We start from the raw sequence: 18,772 nt of genomic DNA on the forward strand, positions 1-18,772 counted from the left end.
GGCTTCCGTAGTTGCAGCATGCAGGCTCAGTAGTTGTGGCTTGTGGGCTCTAGAGCGCAGGCTCAGTAGCTGTGGCGCAAGGGCCCAGTTGCTCCACGGCATGTGGGATCTTCCCGGACCAGGGCTCAAACCTGTGTCCCCTGCATTGGCAGGTGCTTCTTAACCACTGCACCACCAGGGAAGCCCCAATAATTGTATATTTCTATACACTACCAACAAATAATTGGAAATTGATATTATAAAATAATATCATTTACAATAGAATTAAGAGCAATAGAATTATTGCATAGGAGCATATCTCTCCTTAGAGATACATCTGACGAAAGGAATGAAAGACCTATACACTAAAAACTATAAAATATTGCTGAGAATAACTAAGAAAGACCTAAATAAATCAAGAAATATATCTTTGTTCATATGTGGAAAGATTCAACATTGATTTATAAGGAAGACCCTAAATTGATCTATGGAATAAATGCAATTCCAATCAAAGTCCCTACATACTTTTGGGGTAAAAAGTAACAAGCTGATTTTAAAGTTTGTATGGAACTGCAGAGTACCTAAAATGGCCAAACAACTTTGAGAAAGAAGAACAAAGTCAGAGAGGTCTGACATTACCTGATTTCAAGACTTAGCTACAGTAATCAAGATTGTTTTAACTGATAAACAGATCAATGGAATGAAAGAGAAAGTCCAGAAATATACCTATACATATATGGACACTCATTTTTGACAAAGGCACAAAGGCAATTCAATGGAGAAAGAATAGGCTTTTCAACAAGTAAAGGTAGGGAAAAAATGGACATCCTTGTATAAAAATATGAACTTCAATCCATGCTTTGTACCATAAACAAAAACTAACTTAAAATATATCCAGGCTTCCTTGGTGGTGCAGTGGTTAAGAATCCGCCTGCCAATGCAGAGGACATGGGTTCAAGCCCTGGTCTGGGAAGATCCCACATGCGGCGCAGCAACTAAGCCCGTGCACCACAACTACTGAGCCTGCACTCTAGTACCCGTGAACCACAACCACTGAAGTCTGTGCACCTAGAGCCTGTGCTCCACAACAAGAGAAGCCACCGCAATGAGAAGCCTACACACTGCAACGAAGAGTAGCCCCCGCTCACCGCAACTAGAGAAAGCCTGCGCACAGCAACAAAGACCCAACACAGCCAAAAATACAATAAAATAAATAAATTTATTTAAATATATATATATAAAAATATATATACAGCAGACCTAAATGTAAAACCTAATACTATGAAAGCTCTAGAAAAAAAAAAAAAAAGAAAATCTCTATGACCTTGGGTTAGGCAAAATTTCTTATATAAGACACCAAAACACAATCCATTAAAAAGAAAGTGTTGATAAATTGGACTTCATCAAAATATTAAACTTTTGCCCTTCAAAAGACACTATTAAAAGAATGAAGAGACAGACATAGACTGGAAAGAATATATTTGCAAAGTTTACATCAGATAAAGAGCTTTTATCCAGAATGTATAATGAACTCTCAAAACTCAGTAATAAGAAAATAAATGTCCAATATAAAATGGGGAAAGGATTTGAATAGACACTTCTCCAACACAAAAATATAGAGGTGGTAAATAAGCACATAAAAATATGCTCAACATCATTATTCATTAGGGAGAACACAAGTTAAAACCAAAATGAGATATCCCCTCATATCTATTAGTATGACTAAAATTAAAAAGGCTGGCCATATAAGTGCCAATAAGGATGTAGGGGAACTGGAACTTTCATACGCTGTTGTTGGGAATGTAAAGATGGTTCAACCACTTGTGTGGTACTGTTTTACACCTATCACGTGATCCAACCATTACACTCCTAGGAATGTATCCAAGAGAAAAGAAGCACACATCAATACAAAGACTTGTGACTTGTACAGGTATGTTCATAGCTGCCTTATTTCTAATAACTAAACAGTGGAATGCTACTCAGCATTAAAAAGAAATGAATTATGGATACAAACAACAACATGAGTGGATATAAAATAACTATGCCAAGTGAAAGGTAAAAAAGAGTACATACTGTATGATTCTATTTAAATAAAAATTCTTCACAATGCAAACTAATTTATATGGACAGAAAACAGAGCAATGGTTGCCTAGGGAAGGGGGATGGATACAGGAAGGATAGTTGGGCAGGATTACACATGGGCACAAGGAAACTTTGGGGGATGATGAATATGTTGACTATCTTGATCATAGTCAAGGGTGTCAAATTTATGTTAAAACTTATCAAATTGCATATTTTAAGTATGTGCAGTTCATCAGTTATACTACAATTTAAACAATAAAAACTCTAGATGTGATTATGAAGCCTAGTTAGCATGAGAGACACTGCATCAGTCCTACGTCATGGATACCAACACAGCCATCCCGCTCAGACTGTGCTCTCGTTCTACAGCAACATTGCAAAGGTTACAGGGACAGTCTGGAATGCAAAGGGAATACTCGCTCCCTGGTTTTGTGAACTTTTGCCTATACTGCCTAAGGTTGCACAGTTTTGTGGATGTTTCCTTTACTTTAATCGGACTGCTAAACCTTTTCAAACTTATAATCCAATCCATCATTGTCCCTAAAGTCTTAGTCCCATAAGTATTGTCAAGTCAGATCTCCCTATCCTCTGCTTTTAGATCAATTGGTATTTTACATGCGACTAACATGTTTTATAATTTTAAACTGTTTTATAGTGTTATAAATAGAAATTCTTTCTATGTAACCCTTTTGAATCCTAATTGAACTATCCGACGTTGCAATATACTAGTTATCCCTCCTCACTTTGAATTAACTTCAAACCTGAAAGTAAAACTATCTAGATTTTTCAACCACAAGGCTGATAACTTTTAAAAGTCAATTGATGTCTTAAATCGTATCAATATTTTCATAAGTCAGTCTACCAAGGAAATAGAAACAAAAGCAAAAATAAACAAATGGGACCTAATCAAATTTATAAGCTTTTGCACAGCAAAGGAAACCATAAACAAAATGAAAAGACAACCTACAGACTAGGAGAAAATATTTGCAAATGATGCAACCGACAAGGGCTTTATTTCCAAAATATACAAACAGCTCGTACAACTAAGTAACAAAAAACAAACAATCCAATCAAAAAATGGACAGATGACCTAAATAGACATTTCTCCAAAGAAGGCATACAGATGGCCAATAGGCACATGAAAAGATGCTCAACATCACTAATTATTAGAGAAATGCAAATCAAAACCACAATGAGGTACCACCCCACACCTGTCAGAAGAGCCATCATTTAAAAGTCTACAAATAATATATGCTGGAGAGGGTGTGGACAAGAGGGAACCCTTCTACACTGTTGGTGGGAATATAAATTGGTGCAGCCACAATGGAGAACAGTATGGAGGTTCCTTAAAAAACTAAAAATAGAGTTGCCATATGATCAGCAATCCCACTCCTGGACATATATCTGGACAAAACTGTAATTCAAAAAGATACATGCACCCCTATGTTCATAGACGCACTATTTACAATAGCCAAGACATGGAAGCAACCTAAATGTCCATCAACAGAGGAACAGCTAAAGAAGATGTGGATGTATATACAATGGAATATTACTCAGCCATCAAAAAGAATGAAATAATGCCATTTGCAGCTACATGTATGGACCTAAAGATTATCATACTAAGTGAAGTAAATCAGAAAGAGAAAGACAAATACCATATTACTTATATGTGGAATCTAAAATATGACACAAATGAACTTATCTACGAAACAGAAATGGACTCACAGACATAGAGAATAGACTTGTGGTTGCCAAGGGGCGCGGGGTCTGGGGGGGTAGGAGGTCCGCATGGGAGGGATGGATTGGGAGTTCGGGACTAGCAGATGCAAACTACTATATATACAGTGGATAAACAACAAGGAACTACTGTATAGCACAGGGAACTATATTTAATATCCTGTAATAAACCATAAGGGAAAAGAAAAAAAAAATCACTTCATGTCTTATTGTCTCTATTTGCCAGTCTCTGCTATTACATGAGTAATAAAGATTGCTATGGAACTTAGTTACTTTGCTTAGCTAACTTGTGAGTAATTGAGGTATTTTCATAATGTTACACATTTTATTGACTGTGTGATTACAGGCATTTAATGTCACCTCATTTCAACGTTTACACTTTTGCTGGGGTTTGTCATCATCCTTGGATATGTCTGGTGACCCAGCACAATGTCACTTGACATCCTTTAACTAGACTAGGGCTACACACTTTTGGCCTCTATTTTACAGAGAATTCTGAAAGTATCTCCCAGTTATTGCAAATCAGACAAAAGCAATTGTGTGCAATAACATTCTCCCCTTAGAATTCAGGGAGTCTTCCACCAGAAAAGTTTCCTATTTAGTAGCAGATTCATAAGCTCCTCCATCGCCCGCCCTTCTTCCCCCGCCCTTCTTCCCTTCCTCCCTGTCCCCCACAAGGACTAAGGCACTTGACAAGCCTCTGGTTCAGCCTCAAGTGGTTTCTTTTGAAAGAAAATCACTGATGAGTAGATTAGAGCGGATTGGAGATACCTGCCAGGGGGAATTTCCTAAGAACTGAGAGCAGACAAGCCTTCCCCAAGTCCTAGGACAGTTGTTCCTTCTTCATTGTGGGTGACTACATGAAGCAGATTTTGCTCTGAACATTAGTGATAAGTGACTTGAAAGCAAGAGGAGACTGTTTTACTTGAGGGATTTCAAACGGAAGAAAAAAAAATCTTTGCAATATGCTCCAAGCCTGTGTCTCTCTTTCCCATGGAAGGAGGCAAGGTAGAAAGTGACTGTCTGAGACAAGACAGAATGCCTGCCTTCAAAAGAACAGAGAAAAGCAGGTAGTAAGTCCAAGTCCATCACATGGAAAACTGACAACATGATTGTGTAAGATCAAAAACGCTGGCGTTCCCCACACATCTTTAGAGATGTCAAGGGCAGAAAGAATAATGGATTCAGGATTCAGAGGGGACCTGGCAGGGCATGCCTTCTGAAACACAACTAGGTGTAAAACCACCAGTTGGATGGAAACAAAAAGAGGAAACTGAGTCTAACACACTGACTTGGAGGTGGACCAAAGTCACATTGGCCGTGTCATTTTGGGATATCATTTAGGGCCTACTATCTCGGTCACTCAGATGAACAGGGACAGAAGCTGGTTGACACCTTGACCATATTTTATGAATCAAGAATCAGAACACACGATCTGACAGACATGAATTTACTTACAGGATAGAATATTTTAAATTAAAACTGACCAGGAGACTCCAGAATGTGTGGTGACAAAAGAATAGGGCAACAAGACAATCTAAGTTGTACCTACTCAGTGAACTCAACAAAAAAGCTAAGCTGAAACTGGTTCACACACTCAAACTGTGTGTATGTGTTCATTTATACCCAGAAAAACTGAACAAATGAAATTTAAGATGCTTATTTTAAGATTTCCCTTTCTAGACTTTGATGTTGTATACCTTTGTCTTTTTTTTAATATTATTTTTTTTCACATCTTTATTGGAGTGTAAGTGCTTTACAGTGTTGTGTTAGTTTTTGCTGTACAACAAAGTGAATCAGCTATACGTATACATATATCCCCATCTCGCCTCCCTCTTGCATCTCCCTCCCACCCTCCCTATCCCACCCCTCTAGGTCATTGCAAAGCACCGAGCTGATCTCCCTGTGCTATGCGGCTGCTTCCCACTAGCTATCTATTTTACATTTGGTAGTGTATATATGTCAATGCTACTCTCCCACTTCATCCCAGCTTCCCCTTCCCCCGCCGTACCCTCAAGTCTGTTCTCTACGTCTGCGTCTTTATTCCTGCCCTACCACTGGGTTCATCAGTACCACTTTTTAAAATGCCATATATATGCGTTAGCATACGGTATTTGTTTTTCTCTTTCTGACTTACTTCACTCTGTATGACAGATTCTAGGTCCACACACCTTACTACAAATAACTCAATTTAGTGTATGAAGGACTCCAAGATACACATAAACCACAAGAAGGGGAGGGGAGAGTGTTTGAGAAAAATTCCAATTAGGATACAAGGAAAGTGTGTTCCTCCTCAACCCTTCCCCCAGCCCGCAGTGCCCACCAAGCCATAAAGACTCTCATATGCAGCAGAGATGCTCTGTGCCAGCAGACCTTGAGAAACAGAAGTCCAGTGTAGGCCCAGTTGACTCGGGAACCCCTGAGAGGAAGGGAGAGGGAGGCTTCCAGGCTGGAGAAGCAGCCCTTCTTCAGTGAGGTCCGCCACTGTCTCTGACGGCCCATGTAAGCGTTAACTGTCTGCTATCCTCTTTATTTCCCTTCTCATTCCAGGTATTCTAGCGCTGGCTACTGTAAGAAATCCAGCACAGTACTTCTCAAACTCTATGTTATGTACGTTCAGGGTTTTTTTTAAATTTCCAACCCATACATTAGATTGGAACAATGAAAAAGAAAGGCATATAAGCCTAAAATTTAAATACTAACAGAGATAAAATTATTTTGTCCAATTGTTATAAATGTTTCTGAACGCTTACTCTCTATTTCTGTATTTATCTTATCTCAGACCAGTAACAAAGTTCACCTACCGACCCCACTTGGTAAACCATGCTTGGAACCCTACAGAATGTTCTTTTGACAATTGGAATTCTTTTGACAATTGGTGGACATAAATGTCATTAGACAACCCTGTGTCTTAGGATCGGAAGCTCAACTAATATCTGTCATAAAATAGTCACCCAGGAGAGGTGAGAGCTGTATGAGCTACTGAAGGAAAGCCTGATCTCTAGTAGAAAACTGAGGTTGAAACAGAGAAAGAAACAGGGAACAGTGAACAGGAGGAGAGAAATAGATACACGGGAGCTTGGAGAAAGAAATATACAGAAATTTATGATCTGCTTCAAAGAGAAAAATAAGTTTAATCAGGACATTGAAAGACTGAATATACAATCAGACAATGGCCAGACCATATATACAAACAGAACTTTGCCCTACAACCTGCAGCAACCTGCCCAGGAAACCAACCAGTTATTTACAATAAACAACCCCAGAAGCCAGTTTGCTATAAGTCAGACTTGTAGGAAGCCAGACTGCTAACTCTAAGTGACAATCCAGGAAGCGAAACAATAACTTATGTAACAATCAGCCAAAAACAACCAGGACTTGATTAATAACTGACAGCTTCCCTAAGTTTTGTCCATTCTTCCCTAGTTTTTGTCCCTCCTTCCCTAATTTTGTCCTAACCAGAAAAAGCCAAATATGCACCCCTAACCAATCTCACAGGATGCCCTGCTTCCAGGTAGCCCACTTAGAGCTTCCCCATGCCAACAGCCATTAATCAGGGCATAGCAGAAGCCTTCCCGTTTTTCACTATAAAGCTACCTGCCTCTGGGTCTCTGCCTAACTTTGAGTCTCTACCAAAATGCAAATGACAGTGGCTGACTCCCTTGCCATGGCACGCTCTGAATAGTCCTTGGTTCTCTCATTTAGTTGGTCTTCATTTATTTCCATAGTGTGCTTACTTTTGTTCAGAGACCTCAGTGCTGTTCGTGTTGGATGACAGAGTTTCCATAAGCATTTCAGAGAAATTTGCACATTCTTAATAACCAAGTCCAATTCTATCACTATCTTGGCAACTCCATTTCCCTCATGCCCATATCCAATCTATCAGTAAGTCCTGTCAAGTCTGTATCCAAAATCTAACCCAAATGGATTCACTACTTCTCCATCTCCAGTACCACCACTGAATCCAAGGAAACACCCACGTGCTCTGGATTGCCACAACGGCCTCTTCACTGGTCACTGCTTCCTCTCTTGCTCCTACTGTGATCCATTCTTATACAGCAGCCAGAGAGATGTGCGTATCAAATATATCATTTCTCCTCCACGTGTAAGCCTTCCAATGGCTTCCATCCCACTTAGAATAAAATCCAAACTCCTATACCATCTGGCATACTCCTTCTCCAGCCTCACCTTGTTCTACCCCTCCTGTCATCTGCTACACGCCGGTGACACTGGCCTTCTCAAATGTGCCGAACATGTTCCCATCTCAGGGCCCCCGCGCCAGCTGTTCCCTCTGCCAGGAATACTCTTCACCCTGACCTCTGCATGGCTGGCTGTTTTTTGTCGTTCAGATCTGAGCTTAGCCATCACATTTTCAGAGAAGCAAAGAAAACACCTACTCTACCATAGTCACCCAATCACCATCACATCACCCAATTCTACCTCTCTGTATAATGTTTACCACTTCCTGAGACTTCCTTTTGTTAGTCGGTTTTATTCTCTGTCTCCCTCTACCAGAGCAGGGATCTGTCTGTCATGATTATTGACTGTCTCCCCAGGCCTAAAACAGACCTGGTATAAATCGATGCTCAATAAGTATTTGTTGAACAAATAAATGAATGAATAAAAAATTGAACTGCCTGAGACTTTGGACTCTGGTAGGTGAAACCATTCTCCTTCACCATATCCCAGCTCAAACCTAACTCCCATGCACTGTAGCACCCAAATCAGTTTCCAGCTTCTCTGGAAAGTCTTCCCCTTCCACTCAGATGCTGTGTTTTCTCTCTTTCTCACACACAGCTCTGTCTGAAGGGTTCATTTGAATTCGACCACATCCTACCTTGAGGCCTTTCTCTGGCAGCCTGCCGCCTAGTCCTGTTAAGGTCTCCCTTTGCTTCTTAACTTAGCACCTGTGCATGTTGTACCCACACACGTGCAAACACACATCTTTGTACCTTCCATAAGTAGTGCAGTGAATATAGCGAAAACTCAGGAACTAGTTGTTGAATAAATTTCTCAGATGCATATCAGGTAAAATTAGGACAACATAAGGCTAAGTTGTGTAGGCCAGAGCCAACGATGAATGAGGTCAAAGCAGAGACTTCAGAGCACTTCCTCAGTTCTACATGGATTCCCTATTGGTGTAATGGCCCATGTTTCCCATTGCCCGTTCATTGGTTTGTTCTGTGCAAAGTTATTTCATCTCTTTTTTCCTCTCTAGGATGCATCCTGTGCTCCAAAGGCAATGTTATGCATGGATTAGGATAACATTATTGAGGACAGGCTTATATGCCCAGTGGGCAGCCAGCCAGAAATTGCAGCATGAATGACATTTTTTTTGCTTGGCAAAGAAAGCGTTGCTTCACCACCCTGGAGCTCAAACACCACTTCACCTGGTTGGTGAAGGCTTCTTGCTATTTTATTGAAATTATACTCCTGAAAACTCATATAGTAGTTGCTCCCTTAGAGTCTGGTTTGTAACACTAGCTCTTTCTAAAGTATGTAAAAGAGCTAAAATAATGTTTTTAGGAGTGAATTTTCAAAAAAGATCAGCAATTCCACAGGTTACTCCGGCTTTTTTCCCCATCTGCTGTGACAGCAGGTGTGATTTCACAAGCCCACTCCCATCAATCATCCTCTCCAACCTGTCTCTGGTGCCTGACAAGGTGTTTATGTGCATAACATGGAAACCATCACTAGATCTTGCGAACGAGTAAGGCTGCCTTTCACAATCCTCCAAAGGAAGACTTCCATGGAAACCTAGGTGCTGGGTTCAGGTGGGTGATTTATTTAATCACCACGGTCTTACCTCCATCCAGGAGTTGCAAACTCAAAGCCTTCAGGGGCAGGTGGGTATTATGAAAGTCGGAAGCATCCTAGTGTAAAACAACAGAGGAGAAAACTGCGGCCAAAGTACATAGTGCATACTCCATCTAAAAAGTATTTGCATTCGTTTTACATAAAAGTGTGCTGGCTAAACCCAAGTTTAATGTGGCCGGGTATAATGTGGGCACCAGTTTTCAATCTCTATGCTTCTATTAAGTCGGCATCCTAGCCTGAGGCCCAAGCACTGATGCTTTCCAAAGAATCTTAGAATTCATAAAATTATGGACAATGGAAACTGGAAATGATCTTAGAATTTATTTATTTCAACTTCATCTTTCCAAGTAAGGGAACCAAAACCCAAAGGTTGATAAACCAACCAAAGGGTATACAGCAAGCATGTAGCATAGTCAAGACAAAACTCTAGCCTCCAACTCTGATGATTTTTCAGCTGCTTGCCATCACTTTTCCTATGTGTTAGTAACAACCTTACGCTTCATGTTTGCTTAATATAAATATCACTTTAAAGGTTTATCACAGTGATATTAATAACAGTAAAAGGTTCAAATGATAGAGGCTGGATTAAAATGTTATGCCAATGCAATAAAAGGGAATTTAGTCATTTAAGATAACAATAATGTAAAATGTGTACAAATATTACTCACAATTATTTTACATGATAAACAACGACTACAAAATTAAGATTTCAACTATGTAAAAGTATGTGGGCATGTGGACAAAGACAAGAATGAAATTTGCAAAATGAAATTAATTAGAGTGGCATGATTATTGTCATTCTTTTAAAAATCATTTTAATGCTGTTATAATATTCCTTATAGCATTTTAGATTATTCTCTTTAACATGGGGGTTCATTTTAATCTCAAAGGTAGCCAGTTACCACTTCCTACCTTCTTTCTTGTTAGCAAAACCTCGTATTTTGTTCAGTTATCCAGGCTTTTCCCTTGTGACTAAGGAGAATGTCCTGATAAATCTGTCAATAGCAGTGTTTCCATTCCCTTTGTTAGTGATTGGCTCAAGCATGGGCATATGATATAAATCTGGCAAGTGAAATGTAAAAGAATTTGGTGTGCAACTACTTGGAATGGGTTTCCTAATCTTAAAAGCAGGTCTCTTTTTCCACTTCTGGATGTTGTTGTGAGAATATGAACACCTGGAGCTGCTGCAGGCATTTTGTGACCATGAGGCAAGCCAGCCTAAGGACAAGACCTATAAGCTGAGATTGGCAGAGCAGAAAGATAGAAATGATCCCTAATGAATTAGTGTGAAGTCACCTACCTCTGTACATCTTCTGTGTGATAATCAACTCCTTATCATTTAATTCAGTTGAGAAGTTTTCCTGTTGCTTGCCAAAGCCCCAGCCAAAATAATAAACTTAATTATCCCCTTGTATTTTGGGAAGCATAGTGGGATACCTTTGTGGAGAGGGGAGCATACCCTATATTTTCTTCTCCTTTTCTCTTCCTAAGGCATAGGCAGCATGACTAAATTGAATTCTCTGGTGTCTCATTTCAGGGGTGTGATCAAGATGGATATAAGCACAATTCTTGTGCCTGAACTACCAGTTATGGTTCTACTAAGCACCCTAATATGACCAGGAACTGATGACAATCAGTACTTTAATATGGCATCTTTAAACCATAAGAGAGTTGAAACCAGTGTGAGAGAGAAATCCTCTCTTAAGGGAAAATACGATAAGAAAGAGGAGGAAATGAGCATTTCTAGGAATAGGAATGCCAGCCCAATAAATCTGAGTTTTTAAAAATTCCCTCAAGAGTTCTAGTGACACCAAATACCCTTGTTTGGATGCTTGTATTTGTCCTTTTTCAAACCAGCTACTTTGTAATAATCTGTCATTTTTCTTTACTCTGGGAGTGACTATTTCAATCAGGGCAGTGCAGTAGGATATCTGGACATCAATGACAAGCTTGCAAAGGGGCTGTGGAGGGGACAAAAGCTACCACTGAATGCGAGATCATTGTCATTAACATACAAAGTTCTACAACTCCTGTCTGCTGGGGAGAACTGAACTTTTGAGGATTAGAAAATGTAACCCACAGAGAATGGACTGCAGATATACCTTATACATGCTGAGAATCTTGAAAAGTCAGATATGAAGATAAAGGAGCTCCTTTGTGCTCTAGGGAAGGGATCAAACTATTATAAAGGCACTTACCCAAGAGAGGCTTACTCAAGCCTCAATTTATGGCAACAATAATAATAGTCTATTTTTAATCTGAGAGAACATTTCCTCCTGGGAAATCCTAAAGTGTTTAAAACTACTTTTTTTTTTTACAAAATAAACATATATTTTTCATCTATATTTAGGGATTTGCCAAAAAAAAAAAAGCACAACCTATTCTATAATAGAATGTTGTCAACTATGAAAAAGTTAAAGAACCTCTACTATCCCTCCATCTTATTCCCCCTGTTGTCCCTCACCCCTTAATGTAAAACAGTTGAAACATGCCTCACCCAATCTAGAGCTTCTAGGTCTCTTTTGGGCTCCCAGATCCTTGCTTTCTTAGCCATCTCTACTTCTGTCATAACGTTTCTCGTACTTCTCCCTCATCTCTCACCCCACACACATACAGCCTCCTGATTTCCAGGGGAGCCGTAAAAACAAATGGAAAATAAATAATAAATTTTTCATGTCGTGTCTGTAACTGCATCTCTTTTACAGGCTTTTTCTTTACACTAGTGCTTCTCAAACTTTAATGAATAACCTGGGCATCTTGTTAAGATGCAGATTCTAGACTCAGCAAGTCTGGGGTGGTACCCAAGATTCTCCATTTCTAACAACTTCCAAAGCGAAACTGTTGTTGCTGCTCCTGGTCCATGGCCCATACTTTGAGTAACACAGTTTTATAAAATCAGTTACATAAACAGCATCTGAGATTCAAACAAAACACACTAAATAATTAAATGGCAATTGCTTCAGAATGGGATTTGACAGAATTTGAGATGTGCTCTTCTGAACACTAAATATGACAAGTTCTAGAAAGATTGACTCTAAGTGTATTACCTATTGCTATACAGTATAATTATTTGCTTAAAACAGTATCAAACATTTATTGTGCTAATGAATCTGAAATCTGGGCAGAGCTTTGCAGAGACAGCTTGTCTCTGTTCCACATGGCATCAACTGGGACAGCTCAATTGGAGATTGGAGGAGCCACTTACAAAATGACTTGCTCTTAGGGCTGGCAAGTTGATGCTGGCTTTCAGCTGGAAGCTCACCCAGGGCTGTGGGGCAAACTGTCTTGGTTCCTCTCCATGTGGATCCCTGCAGGGGTTGCTTGGGCTTTCTCAAAGCATGGGGACTGAGTTCCAAGAACAAGTGTCCCAAAAGAACAAAATGGAAGTATGTCACATTTTTATGGCCTGACCTCGGAAATCACATAGCATCACTTCTGCCATACTCTATTAGTCAAGGGAGTTACAAAGGCCTACTAGGTTCAAGAAGAGACACATAGACTCTACTCTTGATGGTGGAGTGGCAAGGTTCTAGAAGAGCATGAAGGATGGGAGATGTAATTGTAGTCATCTTTGAAAGATACAATCTGCCACACTCAACAACCCAAAGTCCTTTTTGAACAAATTATAAATTAATTAAGATACAAATTTCTCTAATTCCATCCCATCCCCATTCCCTTTTATATGTAATTTGGGGAAGAAGAAAAGAAATAGAATATTGGGGGAGAAAATGAGAAAAAGGTAAAAGAATAAAAGACTATCTGATGGAGAGTAGGAAAAAACAGGAAGAAAATAGGTGGAAAAGTGAAGGTGGAAGTATAAAAAGGAAGTAAGATAGATGCAAGCACACAGAAAAGTTGATATAAATATGAAGACAGATATCACTTATTTACTTCCTTCCCTACTCTTACTCTGCTACCTGTAAAAGAGTGGAGTGGGTACTAATCTGATTGGTTGGGAATCTTCCACTGTAACTTGGTGCCATTCTCTGGTAAAAAAGAAGAAAGATTCGAGCCCAGTACTAGACAATAAAAAATGAATTGACCTATTTTTCTCTTTCATACATTTATTACAGCAGCAGAGTGAATTCAAACATAAAACCTAGGGCTTTCTCATCTGTGGCAAGACCACCGTGTCATTGGTGAGGAATGGGGCTGGGATTAGGAAGATGCTATCATACTACCTGGACCACTTACTGCATTTGCCAAATTACCTTTGCACTCTACAACTTGAGGTCTGATTCTAGTGAAAAACATACCAAAGGGCTATTCTTTGATGGTATTTATGTAATTTAATATCATCATGCGAAGTGAGAGAGTAACACTGACATACATACACTACCAAATGTAAAATAGATAGCTAGTGGGAAGCAGCTGCATAGCACAGAGAGATCAGCTTGATGCTTTGTGACAACCTAGAGGGGCGGGATAAGGAGGGTGAGAGGGAGATGCAAGAGGGAGGGCATATGGGGATACACGTATACATATAGCTGATTCACTTTGTTATACAGCAGAAGCTAACACAACATTGTAAAGCAATTATACTCCAATAAAGATGTAAAAAAAAAAATTGTCATGATAATCCAATCTACCAGTTCACAGTGAAAAATCCTAGTTATGTTGACACATGGAAACAAAATGTCCCTCTGTTCATACAGGGCCCTGAAAATTGGCTCCCCACACTGTCCTGCTGAGTGTGAGCTCTGTGGAGGCTTAAAGTGATGTGAGAAAGTCATGTTGCACTCAATGGTTGGTGCTGAAGGCAAGATTCCTGTGATGAAACCAAAGAACTGCTACCCTGGAGCAGCATGTCAAAGACTAGAGGGGAGTATTTCTACCACAGACTTCACACCAATTCCCTTTCAAACAAAACCACATGCCTATGTATCAGACACCCACCACCTCTTAATTCTTGCTCTAACCCTCCCAGTTCAGGTTCAAAGTATGAAGACTTCCCTGATGAAGCACTGTTGACTGGATCATAAGATGTTCCAGTCATGCTACTGAGATGGGTTCCTGGAAGGAAAATGAGAATGATCTATATTTTTCTTGATTTCTGCCCAAGCATATCGGTTTTGTAGGCGTCCTGGAGTCCTTCCCAGAAGGCAGGTCTCCAAAGCTTCAATGCCAATCACGAATAAGAGTTCTGCTTACTTAAAAGATTGAAACTTGTTCAGTGTTGTATGAATGGAAAGTGCCAGATTAAAAGGAGCAATTGCTGACTGTCATCTACATTGAAGTCCTGAGAGAAAGGACCCCCTCATTCACCACCCACTTTCCGTTCCCTAAGGCAGTCAGGGAATCTACTAGAGAGACAGTTGAGTCAAGACTGAGTTGACTGCTTAAATGTGTGACTTTGGGCATGTCGGTTAATTTCCCTCTTTATCTTCCTTTGCAATTTGCCAAAGAAAGGCATTACAAAAATGCTGAGGAAAATTCTGCCAGCAACATTTATAGCTGCCCTGTGAGGATACACCATGTACTCTCAACACAGAAAGTTTAGAAATGTGAGCTTTCCTGCTACATTCATGCATTATCAGGGCAGCATTATCATCAGATATGATATCACCAAATGTTAAAGAAAATAAACATAGGATACTCAAAGTGGAACCATGATGCTGAAAATGAGCAATAAGACCCTGAGCTCATTAATACGATTCTGCTAAATTCTACTCGTACATTCTCTGCTGTTACATACCAGACATGCCAAACCTCGACAGTGCATATTCTCTTGGTCCCCAAATCCAAGGGACGAAGAGCCTAGGGGTTTACATTCAAGCTGGAAATTCCAGTTTTAGGGCATATTCGATATATTTATGCCACATAACAGTACATTTATGCCCCATAAATCATGAGCAACCTTGGATATGGCACCTAACCTCCCTAAACTTCTGTATTAGTTTGCTAGGGTTTATGTAACAAAATACTACAGTTTGGATGGCTTAAACAACATAAATTAATTTTCCCACACTTCTGGGTGCTAGAAGTCCAAGATCAACTTGTTGACAGGTTTGGTTTCTCCTGAGGACTCTCTTCTTGGCTTGCTGAGGGCTGCCTTCTTGCTGTGTTCTCATGTGGTCTTTTCTCTGTGTGTGTCTCCCTGGTGTCTCTCCCTCTTCTTATAAGGACACCAGTCAGATTGTATTAGGGCACACCGTAATGGCCTCATTTTTACTTAATCACCTCTTTAAAGACCTTATTTCCAAATACAGTCACATTCTGAGATTACGGATTTGGGGAGGATACAATTCAATCCATAATATCCTCTGTAAAAATGGGCATCATGAGGATTTATGTAAGATGCAGATGGGAGCATGAATTAGAAAATGCCTTATAAACTATAAGTCACCATAGCAATATTGTATCATTGATATCACCATTTTTGTCATCATAATTATTATTCTCTATGACATATTGTCAGTCTCCTGGGAAATCTAAATTTTCCATCTTTGGAAGAATTGTAGCATAGCAGTTAAGAGAACATGCTCCAGAATTAATTGATGTCAGATTCAAATCCTGGCTCTACTACTTGTTAGCGACCTTGTGTGACCTTCAGAATTTATTTTAACCTCTCTAAGCCTCAATTTCCCTATTTATAAACTAGGAATGGAAAAACGGTACCTACCTTTTAGGGTTGTTGAAAGGATTAAAAGAGAGAATGCATTAAAATGACTGGCTACTAGTACATGCTCAATAAATGATGGCTGTTATTAATAGCAATATTTAGACCTTGCTGTTGCCGCCTTTCTCAGCCAGCAGAGGTCTCTATCATAGTTGAACTGGGACTAGCTTCCCCATGACAGTCTGGACTGCAGCTGCCAAACATATCCACTGTTGGCAGAGAAAGTAGTAAAAGAATTACCACCCTTTCTGAAGGAAGGAAAAGAAATCGAAAACAAGAAAGTAGGGAATAGTTAGGATTCCATGGTTAAATGTTATATGAACAGGTGACAATGAATTAAGATTGTTTAAGTTCTAGCGCTGCTTCAGAAACTGGCTTTCACTGACTGCCCTTCATCGCATCTCCCTTTAGCCAGTTCTAAAGTTGAGTTTTAAAAAATTACTCACATATACCTCAGAAAAGCAGTAAGAATGAATTAGCAAATGTTATTGTAAAGTTCTCTGAAAACAAGGAGTGCCACTAAATAAACATTTAACATTTCTCACAGTATTAAACATATTTCAACTTTATCACCAGTTATACTTCATGCCTCGGTTTTGCTTCTGCTGTAATATATTTCCTTTAACCTTCTTTTCCAAGACAGGCTTACACCTCCAAGTTCAATTATTCTGTCAATTGTGTTTTAAAGTGTACTGATTTCTATTAACCACTTGTGGTATCAATTTGTTGATCTGCTCCTTCTTCTGAACCAATCATCTTTACACCCACCAAAAGCTGGAATGACAATTAAACTGAGGAAGGTGAGAATTATTCAAGAGAAATTAAAGCATAGAAGTAAAGACAGTGGGAAAACTGAGATTCAAAAGAGCACTGAGGGGAAAATACACATGTACTAAGTAGCATAGCACAAAGCACATAGAGGCACAGAGGGAAAAGAGAAGAGCGAGGTGGAAAACGGATCCTGCTACACCTCTCTTTCAGCACCAAGGACAGAGCTTCTGAAGGGCTGACCCAAGCAACGTTCAGTTTAGGGTCCCTCCCAAATTCTCTAGAGAAAATGATGCATTCGAAAGCAGCTATGAAACATGCAGTAAGGTCTAATAGGGAAGCTGGAAGAGCAACACACAAGTGATTTCACCTGAGAGGCAAAAATGGGTGATTTTCTTTCTGTTCATTTCCACAGTTTCTGTGTCCTGGGAAAGGCAAAGTTTGCTTTGCTTAGGCATGTCTGCTGTTAGTAAATGGCTGCAGGAGCTGAGGTGCTAAACCCCACAGTCTCCAGAAATCAGAAGAAATTTTCAGGGTAAGTAGTTTTTCTTTTCATTTCTAGTTTAATACATAGTGTTTTCCTGAGAGGTTATTTAAGCAGTTTGGGGTTCTGTGGTTCTCTGAGAACATGCATTAAAACTCTGTACCCTCTCTTATTTAAAAACCTGAACCCCTGAGGAAACTGTTTTCATTTTCTTCTCATTTTGGGGGCAGTAGAAACCTGTTCTCTTTCTCTTTTTTTTTTTCCCCCAAATTAGATCCTCATGGGCTCTAGAAGCTCTATCAAGGCAGAATTAAAAAATGGAAAATAAAAAGCTGTTGCTATTCCTGAGATTTTTATTGAAGTTGATTGTTTTCCTCTTAAGGGTTTTACTTAATTGGAAGGGTCTGTTATTTTAAATTCCCCAATTCAGCACCCTGGTAATCCAGGGCTGAGGGTTTGGAGAGGCACTGTTTTCAATGGTCTATTTTAAGTCAGGCTGTTTCCAAGTCAGAATCCAATTATTCCCAACAGAGATATGCAGTACTTGAGATGATAATTGTGTATATTTTCTTTACTGATGGCATATGATTTTGAGGGTATTGTTGTTGTTTAATTGTAGGACTTTCATTACTTACTGTAGCTTATTGGGTCAACGGAAGTTGTTGCAATTAGTCATTTTTCCAGTTCATGCCTTTAGTTTAATCAAATACTATCAAAATGAATGCACAAATAATAATGCAGCAATAGCAAAGTGAAACTTGGATTCTAAACACATTCTGCATGCCTGTTTGCACTTTACAGGTGAAGCCCTTTGCTTACTGACACTAAAATGTCAGTAAAATGTCTGTCCATGGGTAGGAGTGAAGAAGCGCTGCCTGACATAGCATTGGATCTCTTGTAGCCAAAGAGAAGCAGATACCATATGAGAAAGATTCTTACTCAGACACGTGTTTATTTATAGTTGAACATTTTCAAGGGTCTGCTTGGTTAGCAGTGTGCAGGGATGTTGAGCATAGGAAACACTGACAGTATCCAAATGCATGTCTGATATTAAAGAATCTATACAGAAGCCTGCTTATTATGGAATATGAATTTAAACAAATACAAAGTAGATTTTACCCAATACTAAATTCAATTTCTAATGTATTGAAGTTTGTCATCAATTAACATTTGCTTATTGATTGATTGACTAATCCATTGAGTTCCCAATTTTATCTCTGAATAGAATGGTAGGATGCTCAGACATTAGAATTTGTGATGGAAAGTGGGGATGCTCTGCTTTACTG

Source organism: Balaenoptera musculus, chromosome 4 (assembly GCF_009873245.2).
Source record: "Balaenoptera musculus isolate JJ_BM4_2016_0621 chromosome 4, mBalMus1.pri.v3, whole genome shotgun sequence".
Taxonomy (NCBI): domain Eukaryota; kingdom Metazoa; phylum Chordata; class Mammalia; order Artiodactyla; family Balaenopteridae; genus Balaenoptera; species Balaenoptera musculus.